The 25,956-nt window shown below is 38.2% G+C and overlaps 1 protein-coding gene across 22 annotated transcripts in view; it reads left to right on the forward strand.

Moving 5' to 3' along the window:
* The window catches only part of Zbtb20 (zinc finger and BTB domain containing 20), a 789,314-nt gene that overhangs the window by 573,810 nt on the left and 189,548 nt on the right, over positions 1–25,956 (forward strand). Inside the window, exon 1 of one of the 22 annotated variants that reach the window (XM_060370432.1) lies at positions 1,036–1,428. The exons of the other annotated variants lie outside the window; for them this stretch is intronic. The gene's annotated coding sequence lies outside the window, so the exon portion shown is untranslated. Of the gene's footprint in view, positions 1–1,035; positions 1,429–25,956 lie in introns of those variants that run through there. 22 annotated transcript variants of the gene reach the window in all.

Below are 25,956 nucleotides of genomic sequence, written 5' to 3' on the forward strand. Positions count from 1 at the left end.
GGTTTCAAGTTTGTAGTTCTGTATTTCAATCACAGTGGCGTTTCGTCTTTCTACTGAGTGTGTTTCTACTGAGAAGTTTCAGACTAGCTTGTTAAGAATGATTTACACCATAATTCTAGGAAAAACAAATGTGAGTGACTGAGATTTGAAAGGAAAGAGTAGGGGGGAAGTGCCAGACCAAACAAATCCTAAGTAAATAGGGTGGCTTTGCAGGGGTGGCAATAGGATTTTTACTTGTTTTCTTACTTTAAAAAAAAAAGGTGGGGGGAATAAATTATTAGTAATCACTTCTCTTACCTGGGTAGAGCCAAGCAAAGGACAACCATTGCTTTATTAACTCCATGCAAGAGCAAAGTTTCCATGAAGGGCAGGTGCTTCCCTAAATTCACATGACAACATCTTAATGAGAATGAACAGAACTGAAAATGAGAACTAAGAATTCTAAGGTTTAATTTTTTTTTCCAAATGTGGCAGAAAGGGTTTTGTTAGGGTGAGAGATAAGCGTTTTCCCTAAAACAATGCCCCTGTGACATGAGGTAATTACATGGTGACTGGGACACACCGCATGGTTTACTGGAGAAATTGCATGATACCTACGTGATGACTATAGTAACACTAGTTACCACTACTGCATTATCTCCTGATAACTATATAATTAGTTTGTGTCATCAAAGCACCCTAAACGTATGCCTGTTCTAGCTACTCTGGTAGGGAAAAAAATAAACTTTTTTTTGCAAATGGAAAAAAAAGCTAATGAAGAAAGTTGCCAAGAACAGATATTTTGTAATCTGTGCTAAATCTCTGCTGGAAAACATGAACAGTAACGAAGCTGAGAAGACAGTAAAAGAAATTCGGGGCAAGGTGCCAGACGCCCAGACGGAAGGAGAATGTGGACCAAAAGATTGCGACAATCGGGTAATTATGGTTTATGAATCTCAGCTTTAATCTGTAGTTCAGTGAGTCCTGATTAAATATCTGTTAAACACAATTAAAGTTTGTTTTTGTATTTCACCGTCTTGATCAGAATAATTAGAGACTGCGTGTTTCATGTCAAAAGTAGCAAGAGGAATTTTAGTGAATGAACATCGTTTTTAAAAGCCATTTGTAGCACCAGCTGTTGGCATTATTTTATATTTTAGTGTTATCAGCATAAAGATGGCCCTCTGGATGCTGAACAGTTTCCAGCAGGACAAGGATGGTGTGCAGTTATGATGGGCCTGTGCTGACAAAGCAGGCCTGCTGAGGGGCGAGTGTTCTCTATAAACAGTGCAGGGGAGATGGGAACCAGAGAAGGGCCAGGTGAGAGGAGAGAGGATGCAAGCAAGGCACTAAGCAATGGGACGTCTGGTGTAGTCATTTGCATCTGCAGATCTTGGTGGCTTGTTGAGATGGATTGTATATTGTGGCTGGAGGAAAGACTCAAGAAAGGTATGTTGGAGAAATTCAGGGACTCTCTTCTGCCCTTGGCTAGAGATATAAGCCCTGCTCCTAGAGTTGGTAGAAAGGGGCAGAAAGCACTTGTCATATTAATAATTATTTTCTGGGAAAACTGAGAATTCTACAAGAAGGCCATGTTTAAATATAAATAGGACTAGCTAAAACTAAGTAAAAAGGTAAAAGAGGGCTATACAAGCCAAAGTTAAAACTAAGATTCCCACATTCTTGTACCAAAAGAGAGGCTAGCCAGTTGTAAGCTACTATTTCTTTAAATACGTTGAAGGCACATTAAAATATCTGTGTAGCTTACCATAGTACAAGCTTAAAGAAATGATAAGATATTATACACTTCGTTGTTTAAGATATAAGTACCTAGAATATTTTATTTTCTGTTGCAGATTAATGGCCTCCAGAGAAATGTATACCTTAATCTTAAGAACACATGAATATGTTGTCTTTCATGACTAAGCGCCTTTGCAGATATAATTAAAGGTTTGAAACTCATCCTAGATTATCTGGGTAAGCCTAACATAGTACAGAGTCCTAAAATGAAAAGAGGGAGGCACAGTGTTCACACACAAGAGAGACAGGGGTCAAAGGGAATATGCTGCTGGTTTTGAAGGCGCAGAAAGAAACTTTTTACCAAAGAATATAGTCAGCCTTTGGAATGTGGAAAGTCAAAGGAAGTGATTCTCTCTTCTAGGTCCTCCAGAAAGAATAAGGGCTTGCTGACATCGTGATGATTTTAGGACTTCTCACCTTTAGTGTGGTGACAAGTGTGTGTTTCAGATTTTCAGGAGTTATTAGTTTATGGGAATGGATCCAGAAGTTGTTTATTTTGTTTTGTTCGTGGTGCTGGACATGGAACATAGTTCCTTGTACAGGCTAGGCAAATGCATTACTAATAAGCTACAAAAACAACCCCCAAAAAGAAATGTATACAGTCTCATGAACCTGCCTTACCTATTTGAAATATTTAAAATTGTCTAGAAAAGAAAGTATAACTTGGTATGAGAAGAGCTACAAACCTCTGAATTTACCCTTGTATGGCCCATTTCAAGGCTTTCTTTGTGGCATCCTTTGGAGATGGTGCCTATGATAACAGTCAAGAAACCCTGTAAAGTCAAGGGCAAGTTTAACCGCATCCCTCTACCACAATTTAGCAGAAGTACTGTGCTCTCAGGAGGAACTAAGGATAATTAGTTTTTCAATGGTGTTGTTTATAGAGATTCCTACCCTCTTCTAATTAACAATTTCTATTGATCATCTGATGAAAACAGTTGACCCTTTCCTCAAAAGAGTGAGTTACACCCTCAAGCCTATCCATAGGTTTCAATTAATTATCAATGGTTTACAATTGTGAGCCACAAAAACACTGCAGCAATGACTAGACTTGCAGGATTTGAGACCAGAATTATGTAAGATTTATTTAACATGAGGAATTAGACCAGCTTTTAATGTTCATTGAAGTCCTGTCTTTTAATTACTAAAATAAGTACTTTTGTTGTGAATGTACCAGGAAAGCACCTTTTGCTTCTAACGCTTTTAAAAGTTTGTGTGAAGACCCATGAAAGCAAAGGTGCTACTGTTGTCCTTGGTTCTCATCATTTAGTCATTCATTCACTCAACAAATATTTGTTGACCCCGCCTATTCTGCTATTCTAGACAATGGGAATGTGCTAGAGAGCAGGACTCGCAAGTCTTCCTGCCTTCTGGAACATTCTAGTTAGAGGAAATAGGCAACACGTAAAGCCTGAAGAATAAAATTAAGAAAATAAAGGTGCAGCCTAACAGAGGTGGCACATAAAGAGATATCACTGAGATGACAGTTAAATCATGTCAGAAATAGCTATATGAAGATCTGCAGGAAAATCATTTCAGAAAAAAATTGAAAGTAGAAAATACAAAGATTCAAATAAGCCAGGCATGTGAGTTATGAAAGGTCACTGAATGAGAAGTAAGTTAGAGATGTGGTCAAAAGAGGAGTCAGAAAGCAGAGTATGCAGGTGTCTTGGGAGGAATTTTGAATTTCATTCTAGCTGTACTAGGCAGCCATTGATTTATGTAGGAGAATCTGATTTCGTGCTTAAAGAAAACACTGCAGTTGGTATATAGAGATCAGGGAGAAGGGAACCAATCTTAGCTAATAGTTTGGGGGTTTTTTTCTGTTTATTTGTTTTGTTATGTTTTGTTTTATTTTTTTAAGCTAAAGCTGAAGTTAGCAAGCCATCTAATGGAAGTGTGATATGTTGCCTTGTGGAGAATTTGAGCAGCCAAAATAGAAAACTAGTTTGTGAAGGCCCATATTTCCTGCCTGCTTGATCTTGTGTTTGGGCCTAAAACCGTTCTTCCTGAAAGGAAAAGAAAATGTGTACACAGTCCAGTGATGTTTGCAACGAAGCTGTGCTATTTTGGGTTGAATGGGTGGTCGGGTTGGTAAAATAACTGACAACTCATTGGAAGACCAAAACGTCACTACGTGAGGGGGGTCCTCACTTAGTGTGGACCCTCTTTCCTAAGGCTCACTTCAAGTCTTCCTCTCTTTCTTGAAAACTGGCCCAAAAAGCAAGTCGTTTAGATTATTTTTTTTCCTGTAGTTTTAATATGTAGATTTCAATGACCTGTTCCTCCATCAGTGTCAAAGTAGTCCACAGAAAAGATCAGTGTATGGTGGGAATATACAATGTAATTTGAATGAACATCAGGAAGAAAAGAATTCTATTATATTCGCAGGTGTTTCCCAGTATACTTAAAAGACGGTTAAGTTTAGGGATAGATATATACTTCAGTATTTTGAAGTTTTTATGAGTCACTAATGTTGCTCAAAAGTCATCTAGTTCAATTTATCTTTGTCATCTCACTAAAATACTTTAATAAGTGGAAAAATCATAATTAATACATCCAGAAATAATGACCTGTGTGTAACTAGTGATTTATTGCTAGTTTATGAACAACTTATTTTCATTAATAAACTAAAAAAATTACACTAAACATTTCTCAGAGGTATTCATAGATAATACATATTGGCAAAGTATATAATGCTATATGGCAATATAAGTAGATGATCATTCAAAAGAAAATCGCTTGGAGCCTTTTTCAAAAGGCATTCCTGAGATTGCATGTTACGGTTGTATGAAGAGAAGAGAAACTTCATTAGAGCTAAGAGTAGCTGACTTAAAGTGATGTTGGATTTGAGGAGCCTCCCTTTTCTAGGGAGAATGGGAGGAGGAGATGGGAGGGATATAAGGAGTACAGGGCTAAGAGGAGAAAAGGGAGAGGAGGGGCTGAGATCAGGATATAAAGTGAATAAATAAGTTAATGGAGGAGAAGTGATGTTGGATTTCATTATTAGAGTTCCCAGAATGAACTTCTAGCCTTCCAGGGAAACATGAAGGTGGCAGTGTACTGTCATGGAATACCCTTATTCTACAGGTCAACACCATTAAGTACTGTACATGAAAAATATACTGCAAGTACCTAGCACACTCAGCCTAATGTAAGTGAAGGCTTAACATCTGGTTGTTGGGGGCAGCTATCAAAGCTGAAAGACCTTATAATAGAATCCCCTACCCTCCAGCTTCCACAGGTTCTTCTACATCTTAGACACCCTTTCTTCAGTTCTCAAACTGCCCTTCCTCTGGGCAGCAGAACACAAGTTACCCTATGTAAACTTCAAGAATGACAGTTCCCACTGAAATCACGTGAAAACTGAGAGAACACCAAACTCTTTAAAACAGTATACTTCATACTAGTTCATACTGCATACTTGTTCATCCTAATAAAACTGGTTGTTAATCTTCCCTGATTTGTCTCCATCTTTGGGGTCATGAAAGCATCTGAATCATAATGCATTCTTTCAGAAGAGTATTATCAGGTGACTTAATATCTCTCTGCTCAAAGACACATTGTCTTTTTATATCCAGCCCTGAACTGGATTGGCATTTCTAGCTGACACTTTACATCAAAGGTCATTTTGTTCAGTTCACTATCTGATATTTCTTATTGTTTTCTAGAACATTCCTAATTCTCAAAAAGATTTCTTCCTCCACACCGGTGTACTTAGAGCTTCCGATTTCATTATCTCATTGGTATATTTCATTAATTATTAGGATCTATCCAATTATGAGGTTTTTATTCCCAGGGAAGTGTCTAGTCTCATCATTAAAGATATAAATAATCAGAATATTGTGAACACTAAAGCATAGCTAAGTTGGGCACAACCCTGAAGTGACAAAGGCATAGACCATTTCTAAATGAAAAAGGCTTTCCTAACTGTAATAATTTCATAAGGGTCATTCATTAGTAAATTTTGTTAAAATTAAATCAATCAGTCTAAAACATTTTTATTTCCTTCATTTATACACCAGGTTGAAAGGCAATTTTCACAGCAGAACAAGCATCTGTTTAGATGCCATGCCTTGAAGTTTATTTTTTCTATGGTTTATGCTATCACTGCAACCTTAAAAGAAAAAAAAGATCAAAAAATGTGATTAAAGGTACCAGAATTTCCAAAAATTAGTTTTATTCATTACCTGTTTGGTGTTATTTAGTTATTTACAAAAATGAAATTAAAATCATTAGAAAATAACTGTAGAAATATGAAAACTAAGAAGATGAAACTATTGCACCAAGTTCTGGATGAAGTTTGGAATGGAACTGTGACAGTTCACATTCCTCCTATGTTGAGGGTATTTGATAGTAAATGAGATCAGTTAGGAAGACAGGAAGGATTTAAAAGACGGGAAAGGATTTAAAAACATCAAAAGTGATTAAATAAATAACTTGAAAATAGTGAGTTTTTGCCACACTATCCTATGTAGAAACTGCATGTGAGCAAACCATTCAGTTTCTACATAGAAGTTCCAGGAGGGATATAGTAGTTACCATTCCACTACATGTTCCTCTCATCTTTTTCTGTGTGCTTGTACTGAATATAGGATGTGGTTGCCTTCCACTGATAGGATTTTAAAAAGAATGCGGAGTGAAACACAGCAATACCTATGCTGTCTTCAATGTAACTTTGAACAACTGTGGTCCAGCTCCCATATCCAAACTGCTGGAAGCCTTCTCCCTGACAGGTCCAAATGTAATCCTAGATGTTTAGGACAATTACAGTCAGCAGGGTCTGTGGCTGCCTAACCTAGGCTTTATTGGGGACTGGGTAAACAGTCAGTTGTAATTTAGTCAGAAAGTGCAGGTCTTCCATGATGGGCACACCCACCCCACAGAAGACCGATCTGTTTCCATGCCTGGCCATGGCATTCACAAGTCCCCTATGGAGTATTATCCCGTGCCTGAGAGTCATTACTCTCCACAGAAGCACTGACAGTTGTGATGAATGGTGGTACCTGGGAAGAGAAGGGTTTGGATATTTAAACAGATTACACTTTCCTTTTAGAGCAAGAGACATTAGATCACATTTTCGACTGTCTATGCATATGGACAGGAAGGACTGCAGTCAGGGTAGCTCACATGTGAGCTTGCAAGATCCAGATGTTCCAGACATAATTCCTGTGGGAAAACAGGCTGTATTTTGTTCCCTGACATAGTGTTGTGCCTGCTGCAAAGCAATTGGTGATAGGCATGTATAAATGCTGAGATGTGAGGATGTCAAAAGGCATGAGATTCTGTCCATCACCATTATCTACAATGGTACTTACTACCCGCCGACTGGTAAACACCCTGTTGATACCATCTGCGATGAATTAAAAAGTGACAAGAAGAATCAGGATCAGTTTGGGTTACACTGTGATTGTCAGGTTCATTTTCGTCTCTCAAGGTTCTTTATAGTTATGTGAGAGACTTTAGGGCAAAATGTACAGTGATGAAACCCAGGAGTAGTCTTCTGTGGCAAATCTGAAAATTTCATTTTTAATTTACATTTTATTTACTTCTTTATTTGCTGTGTGTTTATTTGTGTGTGCATGTGTACATACATACACGCATACCCAAAAGTGAATGTTAGAGAACAACATTTGGGAGTCTTTTTTTTTCTCCATTCATCATATGGGTCCCAGTGATCCAACTCAGAGTGTCAGCTTGGCAGCAATCGCTTTACCCACCCAGCCATCTTGCTGGTCCAAAACTAGCTTCCTAAATAATAGAGAAAATACAGACCTTTGTTGATTTTGCTCTCTCTGTTCTTCCTTCTTGCTAGGTTTTTTTATAGCTGGAATTATAAACTAATGTTTGATTTCTTAAATTGATGCTGACTACAGTGAGAAATATTTCATAAGAATGTATGTTTCAACATAAACTCTGAAGTATAACTGCCACTCGATCCAGAAAGAACGTGATGACTAGTTTCTAATTTACACTTGCACTGATTGCTTTGGCAAGTGCAAAGTCCCCATCCTTCAGGAGGGCTCTTTATAACTGTTTCTACTTGAAATTCTTATTAGAGTATTTAAAAGTTACAAGAGGTCTGTCGATCCTGGAAGATATTTAATTAATCTATATAATCTGTATAAGCAAATTGGCTGTCTGTCCAGATTACACATCCTATTACAGATACTCCGGGGAAATGATCAAATAGAGATGTGTATACAAACCATATGAGAAACAACAGAAGAGTTTGACTTCCATTCATATGCATCTCCTCTCACCAGCAGAACCTTTTTTCATTTCTCCTCTTCTTCATCAGGCAGTCTATCAATGTGAAAGTAACTTTCAGTCTTATGTGGAAGATGGGAGAGTCTAGGTGTGCCCACAGTGCTGTTCTGAGCAAAGAGACCAATTGTGGAATGAGAATATTGAAGATCCACCCTTCAGAATCTATCCTTGTGTATGCAGTGGGATTTCACTCTCAGTAATGCAGCTCTTCCTCCCCTCAAATAGCCCCTGTGGTAGCAACATAGGAAGGATATTATGTATTACTTCATCTCCTTTCAGAGAAAAGGACACATGCTAAGGGAAAGCTTTGCTTCTTTGAATGATTTCAGGCATCCCTTGTCTTTAATATTTCACTAAAGTGGTCCTTGGTTGGCTTTAGAAAGACACTCTAGTGAGACAGGAAGAAATAGAATAATGAAAATGATGCTTCATCTGAAAAGGCTTTCTAAGCAAAAGGGATAAACTGGCTGGGACCCTTGTCCTCAGGTCCTAGTGAAGCTGACAAAGACAGAAGCATACCTGAAGCTAGGCTGCCTCAGTATTTCTTGGTGAACTGACCTGTGCAGTACTCCAGTTTGCCAGGAGATGCCAACTCCTACATCATAAGCTCATCTCTATGTTTCTAAAGGGAAAGATGCAATCCTTTTGGGAAGTATTTTGAACAACCCATTTTATGTGGGAATAAGGAAGATGAATTGTCACACTGAATGAGGAAGCTATTTTGTATAACCTCCCAGGGGAGTGAATGAATTACATTCTTCTTCTTCTCATCTATCTAAATTTAAACTTGCACACTGTATTAATTCTACCAGGACAAAGGTGTTACTGATGAGGTCACAGAACCTAGGAAGTATAAACCTTCCTTCTTCCAAATATAATCATGTTCAAAGTTTGCCTGTGGGTCTCTGCATCTGCTTCATCTTTTAGAGGACATCTGTGCTAGGCTCCCATCGTGTTCCCTCTCTTCTGCCACTTCCAGTGTCTGTCCTGTTTTCCCTTTTGAATGAGAATGAAGCATCTTCCCTAGGGTCCTCCTTGTTGTTTAGCTTCTTTAGGTCTGTAGATTTTAGTATGGTTATCCTATATTATATGGCTAATATCCACCTATAAGTGAGTATATGCCATGCGTGTCTTTCTACATGGGTTACCTCACTCAGGATGATATTTTCAAGTTCTATCCATTTGCCTGCAAATTTCATGATTCCCTTCTTTTTAATAGTGGAGTAGTATTCCATTACGTAAATATACCACAATTTCTCTATCCATTCTTCAGTTGAAGGACATCCAGGTTGTTTTCACATTCTGGCTATTATGAATAAAGCTTCTATGAACATAGTTGAACAAATGTCCTTGTTGTATGGTTGAGCATCAGATATATATGCCCAGCAGTGGTATACCTGGGTCTTGAGGTAGCACTATTTCCAGTTTCATAGCCAAATTTTGGACAGAGTACAGGGAGTCTTATGGAAAAATGTGGATATAGAAGGAGCCAAAGGGGACAGGAGCCCCACAAGGAGACCAACAAAGAAAAAAAAAAAAGGCTGGGCCCAGGAGGGACTGCAGAGATGTGCATCAACCAAAGACCATGCATCCAGAGGACCTAGACCCCCTGCTCAGATGTAGCCCATGGGCAGCTCAGCTCAGTCTCCATCAGGGTCCTCTAGTAAGGGGAGAAGAGACATCCTCTGGCATAAACTCAGTTTCCTGCTCCTTGATCACTTCTCCCTGGTGGGGCAACCTAGCCAGCCCTCAGGGGAAGAGGATCCAGGCAGTCCTGATGGGACCTGATAGGCTAGGGTCAGACAGTACAGAAGGAGGACTTCCCCTATCAGTGGACTAGGGTAGAGACATAGGGGAGGAAAAGGGAGGTAGAGTAGGACCAGGAGATGGGGGGGAGTACAACTGGGATACAAAGTAAATAATTTGTAAATAATAATAATAATGAACAAATATAACATGTTTTATTTCTAAGACAAAAAAAAATGTCCACAAAATCACAGTCACGACTTCATGGTTTACAAATCCTAAGTCTTCACCTTTGTCCTGAGTAGAAAAACATCTAGAATCATGTAGGAGTACTTGACCATTTTGCCTAGATGTATCTTACTCTACCAAACTCCAGAGGTTGTTTGTTTTGTTTTGTTTTGCTTTTGTTTTTATGACAAGCATAAATGTAATTGCTTAGTGTAGAAGCCAATGGTCACAACAGAAACATATTTTTGCTGAGGGATCACAAAATTCATAACTGAGGAATAAACTATAAATATCTCATTTAGAAATATGTCTTTTGGGAAAAAAATTCCTTTTTTTTTTCAATGCAGTTTATTCAGGAACCTTGAACAATCATCTGACCCTGGGGAAAGCCAGCCCACAGCTTAAATAGCCTCTGGGTAGCCAACCCCAGCGTGCCACGTGGGCAATGCAGATAGGTCCACATACATGGAAGCAAGCCAGATCCTCAGCCTTAGCCAAATGTGGAGTTGTTTGTGACAGAGAGCACTCACCATCAGGAAGGTGGAAGGCGGAAACCAGCTCCATCTTTAAGGCGCGGCATTACGCAGCTCTCTACAGTTCCCCCTTTTTGTTTTAGACACATCAGGCAAGAGTAGAGGTCTGATCTCTGATATTAGAAATAAATTGGGACTTTGTACCGATGTTCATTTAGGTGTCATCCACCCAAAGAGCATCAGACCCGTCTGATACCTTTTTCTCAGAGGCGGGACCTGGGGCATCAACCCGCATGCAATCAGACTTGCTCTTCTCTGGGTCGAAAGGAAAAAAAAATTCTTAATGTTATCATTTCTCAATAATTTCGAGATAGAAAACAAATCCAGAAAGATTTACTGAGTCTTGTAATTTGTCTATTATGATTGTGAAGTAGGATTGTTTGGTGAGTGGCTGAAAGAAGAAAAAACAAAACAAAACGTCATGCAAAAAAGTTTTCAAAAGATACTTCTGTCTGGTTCTTTTGCACTGTTTCTTAGTCCTCAAGGTTATCTCCCTTGGTAAAAGTTCCCAGAGAAATTTGAACAGAGGCAAATAATAAGAAATACAGTAGAGGTGTGTGAAGTGACTGAGTACCCGAATATCTAGAAATTATTTGTTTTTAGCAGAAGATGGGGTTATTTATAGAATTAAAAGTGTTCCTAAACAATAAAATGTTTATGAGGTTTTTTTTCCTCAAGGACCATATGGACAAGTTTACAGTAATGTCTAGGTCACAGTCAGGGTGCATCTATTCATAGCTGCACATCTCCTCACATGCTTTCTGACTTAAGGATCCATGTGTCTTAAAAGCGAGGCATATAATTTTATTGAATACCACATGATAATTGGCAACTTCTCCTACAGCCGTTTGTAAAAATAGAAACTAAAATGTTATCCTTGATCTTCATGAAATCATATTTATCTGGATATACCACTTTAAATTTTTAAATTACATTTATTTGTTTATTATAGGTGTGCTTTCATGTGTATATGTGTGCCATGTCCCAGGGATCAAATGAAGGTCCTCAGACTTTGTGGCATTTACCTTTACACACAGACCAATCTCACCAACATTGAATGTTGCAGTTTTGATCAACATTCTTTTCTTCCAGTATCTTCTTATCTCCATCTGTATCTTTATTTCCATCTGTTAAAGTCTTCCTTAGAGGTGCATCCTTTTGAAACCCTAGCTTTTCACCTGTCTTATAAAATGAAGGACATCAGCTTTTCCTATAACTGCCCTCACCAGAAAGTTCTGTGTAATTTTTTTATGAAACTTGAAGCTAAATTCATATCTCTGTAGCTTTGTCTAATCCCTCTGCTATGTAAGGACTTCTATAGTGTTTCTTAATGCCCAGTAGGTGCTCAGTAAACATAGTTAGCAAAAGTGAGGCTCTTTTCTTGTAAACAGGAATGCTGCTTTGACTTTCCTGTATTACTAACAGAATGGTGGACCGATAAATAAAAAGGGATGGCTCTGCTCAAAATTAGAAAGATAATCAGTATAATTTTTAAATCTTGTGACTTTATAAACCTTTTCTTCTGGTAAGCATTGTCTATTGCAAATTCTTTTTCTCTTTAAAATTATTTTGGAATTTTTGTTTTCAAAGGATAGCTCATAAGTTAATACCTTTAAAAGTAAGACTAAACTGACAAACTTAAAGAAAATAAAGAAGTCAGGAATGAGACCAGAAAATAACTGAAAACTTTTTCCTGTATATTGAATGGAGCACACCAACAAAAAATGTTCCTCGGGAACTACAAAAGGAGACCAACAGAACCAAAAAATACTGAGCCCTGGGGTCCCTGAAGAGAATGATACTCCAACCAAGGACAATGCATGGAGAGGACCTAAAACCTCGGCTCAGATGTAGTCCATAGACTCAGTCTCCAAATGAGATCCCTAGTAATGGGAACAGGGGCTTTCTCTGGCATGAACTCAGTGGCACCCCCTCTAATCACCACCCCCTGGAGGGTGCAGCCTTGACAGGCCAAAGAGGAAGACAATGCTACCAGTCCTGATGAGACCTGATATGCTAGGGTCAGATAGAAGGGAAAGAGGACCTCCCCTATCAGTGGACTAGGGGAGGGTCACAGCTGGAGAAGAGAGAGGGAGGGTGGAATTGGGAGTAAACAAGGGAGGAATACAAATTGAATAAATTGTAATAAAAGATAATAATAAACTATTTTCTGAAAAAGAAAAATGTTCCTCAGAGCTAGAAGAGCCCACTTACTGACCTATTGTCCTCAAGACTTCCTCTATAAATGAAGAGGAAATACCACTGAAGAATGGCAGTCTTGTTTGGCGTCATCGCTCCTCAAACCTGTATACAAATCAGCTTGCATTTTGGACTTCCCTTTATCTCTAATAAATGTGGGCCAATTTGGTTAATGCATATATCCTATGCAAGACATCATGAAAACTATGAAAAAGTATAACAACTTTAGCACTGAACCAAAATACACTGAGGAGATATTATGATTGCATAAGAAAAATAGGATCAAACGTGGTAAGAAAGGAAAATTAAAATGACAGAAAGCAGAGGTTATAGGAAGGAAGCTGAGAAGTACAGTATAATGACAACATAGTATAAAGTGGTTGGGGTAATTCTTCAAGCAAGGATAACATTTAGCATGAAGTGGACTTTGCACTGACAGGGTTGACAAAAATATAACATCACTACAAATAAACAAGCAAACATTATATAGAGAGATATATAATATATGTGTTTATTAATGGGTAACATTCTATGTGAAAGTCCAATTTCCCTTTACAAAAAGCAAATGACTTAGTAACAGAGAATGAACTATACAATCTAGATTGTAAATAGGAGGAGCCATTTTGGTATTGATAGCATCAGGCTGAAAACACTTAGCAGCAGGGATACATATTGAACATTGAAAAACATTTTGCCATTAATTTTCTGTCTTAGAAATAAAGGACTGGTGTGATCTTTACTTGCATTTACCCCATTCTGCTGTGCTGTACACTGCAAAATTAGTACCAAAGCTATTGCAAAGAATGTATTTAATCAGAATTAGTGCATAAGATCCGTTGGTCAAGAAAGGGTCTTACTTAAAATGATAAGGGCTACTGAATAAAACTATATAAAAATGAACACAAATGCTACGTGGCAGAATAGATGTCTAGTGAAATGTCATATTTCCTCAATCCAAGAGGACCATCTACCATTAATAAAATAGCTAAGAATTGCAATCCTTCATATTTTCTCAGCAGCCAAAGATCAGAAAGAAATATAGTAATACCTAAGTATATGAAGTGTTTTGTTTTGTTTTTCCTATAACCTCTGTGAGGAAATTATTTTTTTATTCATTGTTAACTTGCTACAAAGTAGGCTTTAGGCCTTATACATAACGAAGAACTAAAACTGCTACATACTTTTTTGCCCCCTGACTTTTCTTTGTGGTAATGTATGCAAAACAGAACCACCATGTTTTTTAAACTTGATGTATTTTAATGTCCTCATAGATGAACTTATTGCGAAGACTAAGTGATCACGTGGGTTCTTTCTTAGATGTAAGTGATACTCCTTGACACTGAGGTGGTGTGAGAGCTCATTTTTTAGTTTGTTGAGGTAAGATTTTCATTTTACCTCAACTGAGGACCAACGGGGACCATGCCATTGCGTTCCTACATGGTCCTTGTGCAAAATAAGTATGTTTTTTTTTTTCTTTCTTCTCTCACTCCTAGACACAAGGGATGCCAGGATATAACTATGGTTCAAATACCACATCCCTAAGGCCAAACTCTGAGTGAAGCATAGAATGTGCATGTGCACATACGCCCCTTCCAGGAAACACAAGGTCTCCAATTAACGTGGAACTGCATAGAAACTAATGCAGTGCAACCCAGGGGCATCTTATTTATTGGCTTCGTCCAAATGTATAAATGCTATTTAAGAAAAAAGATATGCAAGTACACTAAGAGAAATTACTTGATTTTCAGTCATACTGAGAAGACACATCTGTCACTAATGACAGCACTACTGTGTCAGTGGCCTATGAATTACAAACAACAAAGCCAACATAAAAAATGAAAATGAAAAAAAAATGTAGTAAGGATTTAAAGTAGTTCCCATTCAGTGACAGAACTCTTTGTTTCCTTGTTGTAAACTTTATACATGGTCTTATTGTACACCATAGACAGAAAAGATAAGAATACATATCTAATAAAGAATTGGTTATGTGAATAAAGTGCAAGCTGTATGTAATGTAGCAAAACCATCATTCATATTTTTGTGTCTGTGGTCTACAGAAATGTACGGAGGTACACACAAACACACACTGTTCAAAGCATCTTCTACTGTGGACATCCATTTACTTTTCTAATTCTTATCTATGGTGCTCTTCCCTCTGCTCTCAGCACTATTTTAAAGGTCACTCTTCCATTTGTCTTTCATGTCCTTTGAGCTAACCACTAAATTCTGACAGCTCTCTCCCAACAGTATCTCTTCAGTTGGTCTCTTCTCTTTCATTTCAGAGACTCGAGGTTGAGGTTGCCTTTGAAAAGAGAGAGCTTACCTGCTTTCCAGACCACTAAGAATAGGCCATTCTTCCCTTAAGTTGTTCTCACAGACGTCTGTGTAGTGATTTAGAATAATTATTCCTACCTATCATTCCCACCATTTTTTTTTCCTGGCCTGAGTTTCAGTTTCACGGTGTCCATCAGCATCTATTTCCCCTACAAAGGAATGAATGGGGCTTTATTGAATAAATCTTGGTGATCTCTGGGAGGTAACTGAGTTGGTTCTTCATCAAGCTCTGTCTACCTGTAGTTATCCTTTGCTCTTCATCACCACTTTTGAAGCTTTAGGCAAGTCAATTGGCTTGCCCTTTTCCTTTTCCATGCTTGTTAAGCTATTATTCTGTAACACTCTTTGCCTCTATAAATTACTCTATTAAAGATTATTTGTCTTATCCTTTTCCCTATGCTGACATCATACTTTTTGTATCCCTCTGTATTTTGATATTTGTTAAGCAGTTTGGCCCGTGTAGGTGTCCTATTTCCCTCACTCACAGCAAGAATTGCAAACATCTTGCAAGAGCAGAGGGTCTTTCCTTAAGTATGGTGATGAATTCTCCACAGAGTATTTCTTTAGCAAATGTTTGCTTACCTGTCTGGAACTCAGTGGCCACTGTTTATCACTGACACATTTGTATTCTCTGCTTTTTATTTTATAAATGACAATTGTATGTTACAAAGGAACTCATCATATCTGTAGCCTGTTAGTACAGAGCAAGATATTGAGAACATTAGAGGACCAAGTGAAGCACTCAGGACTCCTCCTGGATTTTTAACTAGGAGGTCTTAAACATGCAAAAAAAAAAAAAAAAGGAACACATATTACCTTAACAAAGAAGTTTCAAGGAGTGAACCTGATTCACCACTCAGTGAAGGAAGGAAGGTGGCTTTTATGGTTGGTTGTTTGTTTAGCCAACTCAATACAAACTAGAGTTATCTCGCAAGAGGAACCTCAGTTGAGAAAACACCTCCATAGGATTGGCCTGTAGGATGGTACCACCCCTGGGTACTTGGTCCTAAGGTATTTAAGAAAACAAATGGAGCAAACCATAAGAAGCAAGCCAGTAAGCAGCATTCCTCCTTGGCCTCTGCTTCAGTTCCTGCCTTTAGGTTTCTGCTTTTAGTTCCTACCTTGAGTGCCTGCCCTGTCTTTCCTTAGTGATGGAGTGTCACCTGAGTATAAGCTGAAATAACCCTTTCCTTCCTAAGCTGCTTTGGTAGTAGTGTCTTATCACAGCAAAGGAAGCAGTTGTCCCATGTTGTTATAAAATACAAATGAGTTTATCTTCAAATGAGCACATCAGATGCACCTTACATAGGCTAGAATCTGAAGATGTAACTATACAACATGAACTAGTGTGACAGAATTAGCTGCCAAAGACTAACCAGAGAAACACCATCTTACATTGTGTGAAATGTTCCTGTGTGCTCTAGCTGTGACTTGAGAATTATCAATGAAACTGAAAGTGGGAGAGAGACCCAAAAGTTATTCCCTATACTTGTGAACTGTAGAAACTCAGGTCCAAAGGGACAGAGATTATGTAAGAAAATCTCCTTCCAGTCCTCTTTGAGTCCACCAAATAAACTCTGATGGAAACACATAGATTGCCGCAGGGGAATTAGTTTCAGGGCTAAAGAAGACCTAGAATTAAATTTTACATCTTGTTCCAAATCATCGACTCTTTTCTCTGAAAGTGTATTAAAGGCTTTCTTTTTTGCAATGAAATAAAGACCCCATTTTAGGAAGATGGTTTGGATTTAAGATGTGAAGAGGCCATTACTCTAAATACATGCTTGTTGCGTGTACTCAAAAGTAACTGTGAAGACCTTCTTTTTCCAGCGTGGTGAGCAGAAACAGACTCCTGAGAAGTCCTTATTATGCCTGCCAAGGTTTATTAATGGCATGAACAGTCCAACTGCATCATTACTAATCACTACCTTACTGAAAGTTAGAAATCAGTCAGTACCTACTTACAAATGAGAATAGTTGATGCTTAAAGTGATAAGTGGCTCCTCCAAAGTATACAGCTAGTGGTTGCCTTAGTAAACACGCTAGAGTCTTGGGTACCAAAGTCAGTTGTCTTAATCTCCACACACTGCTGCCTTCTAACTAAACAACGCAATGCATGTGAAAGCATTTTATAAACTATAAAATGGAATACAAATGGTACTTTATGTGGGAGACAGGAAGTATCGGGAAGAGCAATTTTCAAATCACCTTGAAGAAATAATGGTTTTTACCCTGCACACCCTAGAGACTTTAACAGTTCTTTTAGTTATATGCAAAATCTGAGGATTATTATTCTATGGGATCCAGAAGCAGAAAGATTTATTTATTTGACTAGACTAGCCAGAAGCACAAATAGTCAAGTAGGTTTTCTCCTTCATATACAAGAATGTATATCAATAATGCCATACCAAGGAGAAAGAGGAGATGTGAGCAGAATTAGTATGTCTTAGTGTATGCATCAAATCATGAGCCATTTCATTTTAGCTTTCTGACAGAGTTTCTCCAGGACCACCATAGGAAACAGGTAGTCATTCTTCTAAATTTGCTGTTAGAGTAAATTAGTTTCTAGAGATACTTACTGTCTTCCATGTTTTGGGCATTAAGTAGTACAGAAAGAATGAAGGAGTTATCAAAGTTGGGATGTTTCATTTAGCTGAGAGGCACCCTTCACATGAGAGGGTCATGCTTAAACAACACTACAGGTAGTGTTATTGGCCTTCTGTGATGAACCCTTTTTTAACTAACTAGTTTTTATTGATTTGTTTTAATAATTTAAAAAAACTACTATAGTTGACAATTTTGACATTTCAGCAAGAGGGTAATTTGTGAACAGTCATCTGATTGGTTTAAATAAAACACTGTTTCAAAAGTTTTGAATGAAATGAGATTTAAGTTATCACTCTTCTAGATGTAATTAATCTCTGTAACCAAATCCACTAAGCCCAACCCCAGGAGATCTTTCCTTGAGGATAAGAGGAGGAAAAGGTATTGTTCACAGTGTGAGAGTAGAAGTGGAGAGCCCACGTTCCTTGTCCAACTAGAGCACTACCAAAACCAAGAACAGTGCTCAGTGCATAGTTAGCGAGTGCAATTTCCCTATCATTTGATTTTATCATGCTCCCCGGAGTAAGAAGGGAAATGAATCTTAAATGAACAGTATTTACCTATTTCTGTAATTTTTTATGTTTACTCTCAATGGTAATTCTTCTTTAATATCTTCAAAGAATCTACAGCCTTTGATTTAAACTGTTCTAGAAAACTTTCTTTTCCTCAGAAAAATAGCCATTGCTCTTGGTTTTGTTTTCTAACTGTTGAAATCCCTTTTGCCTTGTCTTAGAAGTATATCCTAGGTTAATACATACTGAAGTAAGTTTAGAGACTAGAAATCTTTGGTTTAGAAAGCTGTAGGTGTTTGTTTGTCTTTTAATTCATGCTGCAAACAGCTTATTGCCTAAGAGAACTCACATTATCTAAAATTTTATACTTCTCCTGCTTTGATTCCCTGCTCCTGTAATGAAACCTTGACCCAAAGCAACTTGGGGAGGTAAGTGTTCATTTTAGCTCCTCTTAGAGAGAAGCTAGGCAAAGACTGAAGCCAAACCGTGGAGGCATGCTGCTGACTGACCTGTTTCCCTGGTTTGCTCCATTCTTATGTAGTCCTGGCCCACTTCTCCAGGAGTGGCACCACCCGCAGGGGAGTGGGTCCTCCCACATCAAACAACAACCAAGAAATGCCCACGCTCGCATCTTTCTGATGTAGTAAATTCCTCAGTGGAGGGTCCCTCTTCCCAAGTGATGCTAGTTTGTATCATGTTGACAAAAACTAACCAGCATACATCAATGTAGTAGTTATTCAGAAACTGAACTATCAGAAAAGTAGACCCCCTATTCCAAATTACAGAAATGGGAGCTGACACTTGCATGAATGGGTTTAGTTCTGAGTCCCTTTGTGACCTTCAGTGCATTGATCCAGTTGTCCCTCTATTTTCAGAGAATTAACATAAGAAACCAATAGGACTCAAAAAAGGGGGGAGGGGCTGTGTATGTCTTTTTAGAGATCACATGTTTGAGATTTTATGTTTGTTTCTGGTTTTGTTGTCAGTTGTCATTCATACTTTCTATATGACTTTTCTACCATGCCTTTATCACTTTGCTGTATCGTCTGACTCCCAGGAGTAATTCCTAACTGTGAATGTGCCAGGAACCGTGCTCTAAATTCTCTATTAAACAGCATGCTCTCAGAATTAGTGCTTGTATCTTTGGAAAGGAATTTGACCGTTTTTCTGAGTGGATCTTCTTCACCCAAGCCCTGTGCACCTCTAGCAGAGGAGGAGGAGCAAGTAGGTAGAACACATGTATCCTTTGTGTACTAGTCTGCCAGACATCAAGTGAGGTTGCTGTTGACAGGAGCAGCTTTTTCTTTTCATTCCACAGGCTAAATTAGTTGCTTTCACATGAAAAACCCTTTCCCCTTTCCTACCTCCTTCCTCACTGCAGACACAACAGACACCCCAACACACTAATTTCTCTGTGGAATGGATTCCTCCCGAGTAAGGATAACCCTGCTTCAGCTGCTTACTCACCTGGTTACCTCCTATGCTCCGCACCATCCACCCATAGCAGGCTTGGCCATTTTTATTCATTCCTGCCAGAATTTTTATTATAACTATGGTTGAGGTAGCGTTTTAGCTGTGTGCCCTTAAATTTATGATTTATAGCTTTCCCTCTAAATTGCATGTTGGACTAGAATTTCTCAAGCATATTTTCTTTTTAGACACAAATGTTTCATTGAACTTGAGGAAAATATTAAGCATGAGACCCAGTACTCAAGCATTCATTTAACTTACCTGTTTTCAGAGTTAGCGCATGAGCTTTGATGTGTCGGGTATTGAACATAGGTGGCACTCAGTAATAAACCGTAGAGTAATGTATGCATTATAAAAGAAAAAGTCCTCTTTGTACCTTTCAATAAAATGAATATTAAATAGTCTAGGTTTTTTCCCCAGAATCCTCTAGAGACAACCAAATGATGGTTAAATTGTGGGTGTTCCTTTTCTAGTACTGAGTTGATAATAGTATCATAAATCCCAGAAGAACTGTATAGAACCTTTGTAACATATATTACTCATTTAATCTCTGTAACAGCCCTACAAAATGGGTTGTTTTGGTGGCTTTCCTGGTTTTGTTTTTGTCCTTGCATGTGGGTCAGAGTACTGTAGCTTTAATAAAATCATGCAAAGTGGTTAGTTAAGCAGTTTGCTAGCCGTTGCATTGATTACACTAAGTACCTTTAATAAGAGCTGTGTCCCTGTCTGCCATTCTCAAAGCCTTTGATTTTTCTGTAGGATGTACCTACAAACATAAATGCATAGTCTGAGTTAATCTCTTAAGTATTATTTTCACATGACTATTCTTTTGTTGTGTGTTGAAGGAACAAGTCAATTTATCACAGTCCACAGAATGCTTGCTTGGTTCGTAACATAAATGTCTTTTCCTTTTCCAAACAATGGCTAGTCTTACTTAATCAGAAGACCAGGTTAAAGGATTTATAGGAGAAATAGGCAGATTGTTGAACAGGAATATGTCACCCACTCCACTGGTACATAAACTGTATTTGTCCGTTTTTGTTGATTCTATTATGCTCTAAATAGACATTCACAAGTTCAGTCCTAGGCAGTTATGCTTTACATTTTCCTCCAGGAACTGTAAGTCGCACATGTGAATTACACGTATATTGTAGAAAAACATTTGAGGACTGACTGTTCTCAGAATGAGAGGGTGGTGCAAGAAACTTTGATTTTAAATTCCATGACGTTTGTAGAATTAGAAGCTCAACCTTAACATTACATTAACTTAGCTTTTTTGCATTTAATTATAGATATTGGGTTAAAGTGAGGGAAGTTAATATTTTAAGTCTCCATTAATGGTTATAATCAATTTTTTTGTATTTTTACTGTAATAATGAAAAGGGCATTTAACCTGGACAGGAATTAAATCTGGGATTCTAAAGATTAGCGTTAAATCTGATAATGTATTTTCCTACTGGTCCCGGAAGCTAGGTAATACGCTGCTATATGCAAGAGCTTACAGGTAACAAGAATTTGAAAATATCCTAGGGTTCAATAGTCCTCTTTAAATCATCATGGTAGCATTGTGTTTTTAGTTTCACAGTGGGATAGATTTTAAGCAAATGAAGGTAGAGATTCAAAGATAAAAGGATTTGACATAAAAAACTAACAGAATTGCTTAATTTGTGAATTTAACCCTGTATCATGATTCTTCATTAAGGATATTTGCTATACTGATTCAGTACCAAGCACAGGGGGCAAATGGGACAGAAAGGGCACTAACTATTTTGAAGATGACACTAGAAATTTGGAGGGCTCTTAATAATTAGGTACTTAAGCTCACCTAGAGAAGTGATTAGTGTGTGGAAGTGGAGATGTGGCTCCAGGAACACAGCTATATTGGAATGGAACAAAACGTCTAGCTTGCAACAGTTCTAAGCCACTGCAGCCTGCACAGGGATATAGAGACACTGTGTCACTTGCTTGGCCTCTCCTAAGAGTCACTTTGGTCCTCACACATGTGATCACTGTGGTACAGATGTTACCTGACCATAAGGAGCCCTGGGTCTGTCTCACTTCTCTGTTGCTGACATTTGCTTTCTCTCAAATCATGCTCCTGATTTTGCCATACCTCTATTTATGGGCAAAATGCCTTCCTCCCCAATACTAATAGTCAAAATATATTCTTTAAAGCTTATTTGCAAGCAAAAGAAGGTGAACATTCATAGCATAGGAGACATGACAAACACATGGTAGGGTCTCGGTAGGGTCTATGTAAACAAAGATGGCTGGCTTAGTGTGCTGATGTAGCTCCTCGTCTCCATAGGGCTGTGAGGAACTGGTTAGGTAGGCATATTCTAATAAAGAGATGCATAACTATGTAAGGGTAAGCAAACAGCAGTGATGTAGCCTGGTGAGAACTTTAGAAGCGTTGTTTGTTCTGGCCTTGCAGCTGACCTGTGATTAAAGTGTCCTTGTATACCTGTTTCAGTGTCTACAAGGGATGCTGCTTATACCATAACATACACTGAAAGTCAAATAAGCACTGTGTACAGGGAAGCAATTTGGAAACTCCACCATGCTTAATAAACTCAACGTTATTATTTCTGTATCACCAAAAATGGTGGAAAATCCACCTCATTAACTGGGAGATTCAGACCAAAATTCATTTCACTAAAATATGCAAAAGACTGTGGAACTAAAACGCTGATGCTTCGATTGTATGAATAATGCCTCTGACCAAAATTTTGTCATAAGAATTGATACGTTCTGGCCATGGACTAACAGAATAATTGCAACTTTCCAAAATTATAATCTTCTGAAGCTAGGAGAGAGAAACTTAAAATTGGAAAGAGCCTGGACACTTATACATTAAGAAATGACAGAATGAAAAAGGAGGATTGTGCTTTTCCAAATGTCAAAATTTAAAATGCTAATAAAATCCAATAAACAAGGTATTTACCATGGCTATGGCAACTAGCAAAGGTTAACTTGGGCAAGGAATAGAAAGTGTTAAAGGCGCAGAGGGACAGCTTTCAATGAGGACACCCAGCATAGGATGAGACTCCATTGCTGGCACATCCTCAAGTCATGAGGCAACCTCTTTGAGTCTGCACCGACTGTAATGAGTATTTAGTGGAGACTTACCTAACAGATTATTTCATAACTGTGCCTTTTGTGCATAGCAGACGTGACTTTTGACTTAGAGTGAGAAAACTGTTCTTAGGTTTAAGCAAGAGTACCAGTTTGAGAAAGATGACAGAATGTTCAAATATAAGCAGGGCCTGTCTCTACACATCTTAGACAGAAAGCAGGATATTCAAACATGTGTATCTTGCACTTAATTTAAACTGCGTGGTTGGTTACCTATCTCTCAGGCAATTCAGTATAAAGTTTTATTACTGTGAAATAGAATAGGGTAGGGATTTATGTCACACAAAAATGAATTTCCATGGATGGGAACACACATGAAATAATTTAAGTAAGCAGTATGTCAAATGAAAATTTAAGATGTTAGAGCTGATGGTACACAGGCAAGAAGCAAAAGAGGAGGTTTGTGTAATAGATGATAAATATATTACAGTGAGGAAATAGAAAGGACCACGGTTGCTACAGAGGTTATTACTAATGTTGAAGAATTGTGGAAAACACTGAAGAGTAAATTTTAAGGTCAAGAAACCAATGCAAATTATTAAACAGGGCAGATTTATTACATAGTATATAATACATTATGTGTGTGTGTTTGTGTGTGTGTGTGTGTGTGTGTGTGTGTGTGTGTGTGTGTCACTTAAGTGTGAGCCCATAGTAAGGAAAATGTTCCATATTGTTCCAAAATGAACAGCACCCACAAACCTGGAATTCCACGGGATATATAGCCAAGAGAGACATCTTTTTAAACACTGATTCACAAAAGTTACTAAAGGACCACCAGTGAGCATAGCTCCTTTTACCTCACAAAACTCCTTCCTTTTCATTGGTTCCTTTGGTTTCAAGCAGCAAGGACTGGGGTGTAAAGCATGTGTTTCAATTGTGAAAACTGTATCTAAGAGCAGTCTCTCTTTTAACCGATGTTATGGTTCTGTGAAGAATTACTGGAACTCTGGCATTATAGAAGGATATGAAAATCTTTTTCATTCTATTTGGTACTTCTGAACTTTTTTTAACATAAGTCTGTGCAAGAAATTCAGAATAGTAGATATTTGACATAGGGCTTAAGAATCATATTTTTAATTTGCATCCCATTTCTGTAGTCTTAGGCTTAGACTAAAAATCTCAAAAACACTGTAAAACTACTACAGGGCTCTAATTAGCTGGTTTCAGTATAAGAGACACAGCAGAGGAAACAGAGAATGTAACTGTATTACTTTGCTTTCTATCACTGATAGAACCAAAAGCAACCTGGGAGAAAAGGGTTTGTTTGGCTTACATGACCAATCATAGTCCATAACTGAGGGAAACCAAAGCAGGACCTCAAGCACAGACCATGAAGGAATGCTGCTTAGTGATTTGTTACCCATGGCTCACTCCGCTCACTTTTTTATACAATCCAAGACCACCTGCCCAGGGGTGGTACCACCCATAGTCAACTGGGTCCTCCCATGTCAATCATTAATCAGTAAAATATTCCACAGACTCACCTACAGGCCATTCTGGTGGGGCCAGTTTTTCAATTGAGCTTCCCTTTTTTCAGATGTGCTTAGTGTGTGTCAAGCACAGTAATGTGCTTAAAGTAGTACTTCCAAGTTGATGTCATCCTCCAAGAAAAACAAAACATAGGGAAGGAAAAAGAGGTGTGCTCTGGAGTGGCAGATATTCTCCTGCTTTGGGACATGCCCTTGAAGGGACTGCCAGATGTCCTAGTCACCCAGGACACCACTAGTCATGCAGAGCTCAAGCTCCAGCAAGGTCTTGCTTAGAGATGGAGAGTCAGTAGTTATCTTTGAACATATCCTGATACTGTATGGGATGGCTCAAGTAGAAGTTTAAGGGGGAAATTCCAGGGAATAATACTAGAACATCCCAATACTTGTGAAGTAGAGAGGATAGAGGAGCCAAAGAAAAGACGAGAAAGGATATGAAAGAGAAGGTAAGAAAATTAGCTACTGTTAATAAACAACCAAAGGTTAGCTGTCTCAGGCACAGCACCCAGTGAGCTTCAGGGAAACTGAAACTACAAATACTCAGCTTGGGCATGGAGAAGGAATGCTGACAGAGCATGCCCAAAGCACACTATTGTGCTTGAGGTCACAGTGTGGAGCTGTAATCTCATAGATGTAGAAGCCCGTGTAAGGAAAAACTTGATAATTGTCTTTATATGGTTAATTAAATGTGTGTGTAGAGGGTATGGGCATGGGTGCAGGAGCTCAAGGGACCCTAGAGCCTTGGACCCACCTTGAGTTGGAGTTACAGAAATTTATATGAGGGTACTGGAAACAAACTTTGGGTCCTCTATAAGAGCATCAAGGGCTAGTAACTACTAAGACATTTCTCTAGCCCTCTAAGCCCTTTTTTACACACCCCTAGTTCTTTTCTTTTCCAGTTAATGTCTTTTTCACTTGGTATTGTCCTAATTTTTAGAAAGAACTCAAGGTATCCTTTAAGACTAGTTGCTAGGAAAACAGTACACAAAATATATTCAGGAGTTTTAGTTGGCCACGGTGTATTTCCAAACCAAAATAAGTATAAAAATATCATCCTCCACCTATATAGAGTACAACAAAAAGCAATGACACTCTTTAATCAAAACTATTTTTATAGTCTTCTGTAATTTCCAAACTAGTTACGTTCTATTTTGAATTCATTGAAATAACTACAGTTTGGAGAGAATAAGTAAAATGAATTTATTGTGCACAAAGCTCTTACGTATAAATAAAAAAAAAATCAACACATGATAGAAAACATTGTGAGACATAAATGTTCTCTTGGATGAGAACCAATGTGTCTGGTTTAGGAGGGCTCTTACTTCAGGTAATATTAAATTCTATAATATATAAACCCGCAAGGCTTAATGGATTAACATAATAGAAGTTTCTACTTTGCTCATAACAGAGACTCCATCATCTCTTGGACATAACCTTCTAGGATCACCTTGAGTATTACATCCAGACAGAAAATTAGAGAAAAATAAAACAATAGAGAGACCTTTTTCCGGGCCAGACTCAGAGCAGTGTCTATCATTCCACCAGAATTCTAGAATGTGGCCCGAATGCAGCCACGAGACTCTATTGTCATGGAAGGCTGGGGAAGGAGGTTAGCTGCATGCCCAAAAGAAAAGGAAATGGGGTTTTTGAATAATTAGT

This window comes from Meriones unguiculatus, chromosome 17 (assembly GCF_030254825.1).
Source record: "Meriones unguiculatus strain TT.TT164.6M chromosome 17, Bangor_MerUng_6.1, whole genome shotgun sequence".
Classification (NCBI taxonomy): Eukaryota; Metazoa; Chordata; class Mammalia; order Rodentia; family Muridae; genus Meriones; species Meriones unguiculatus.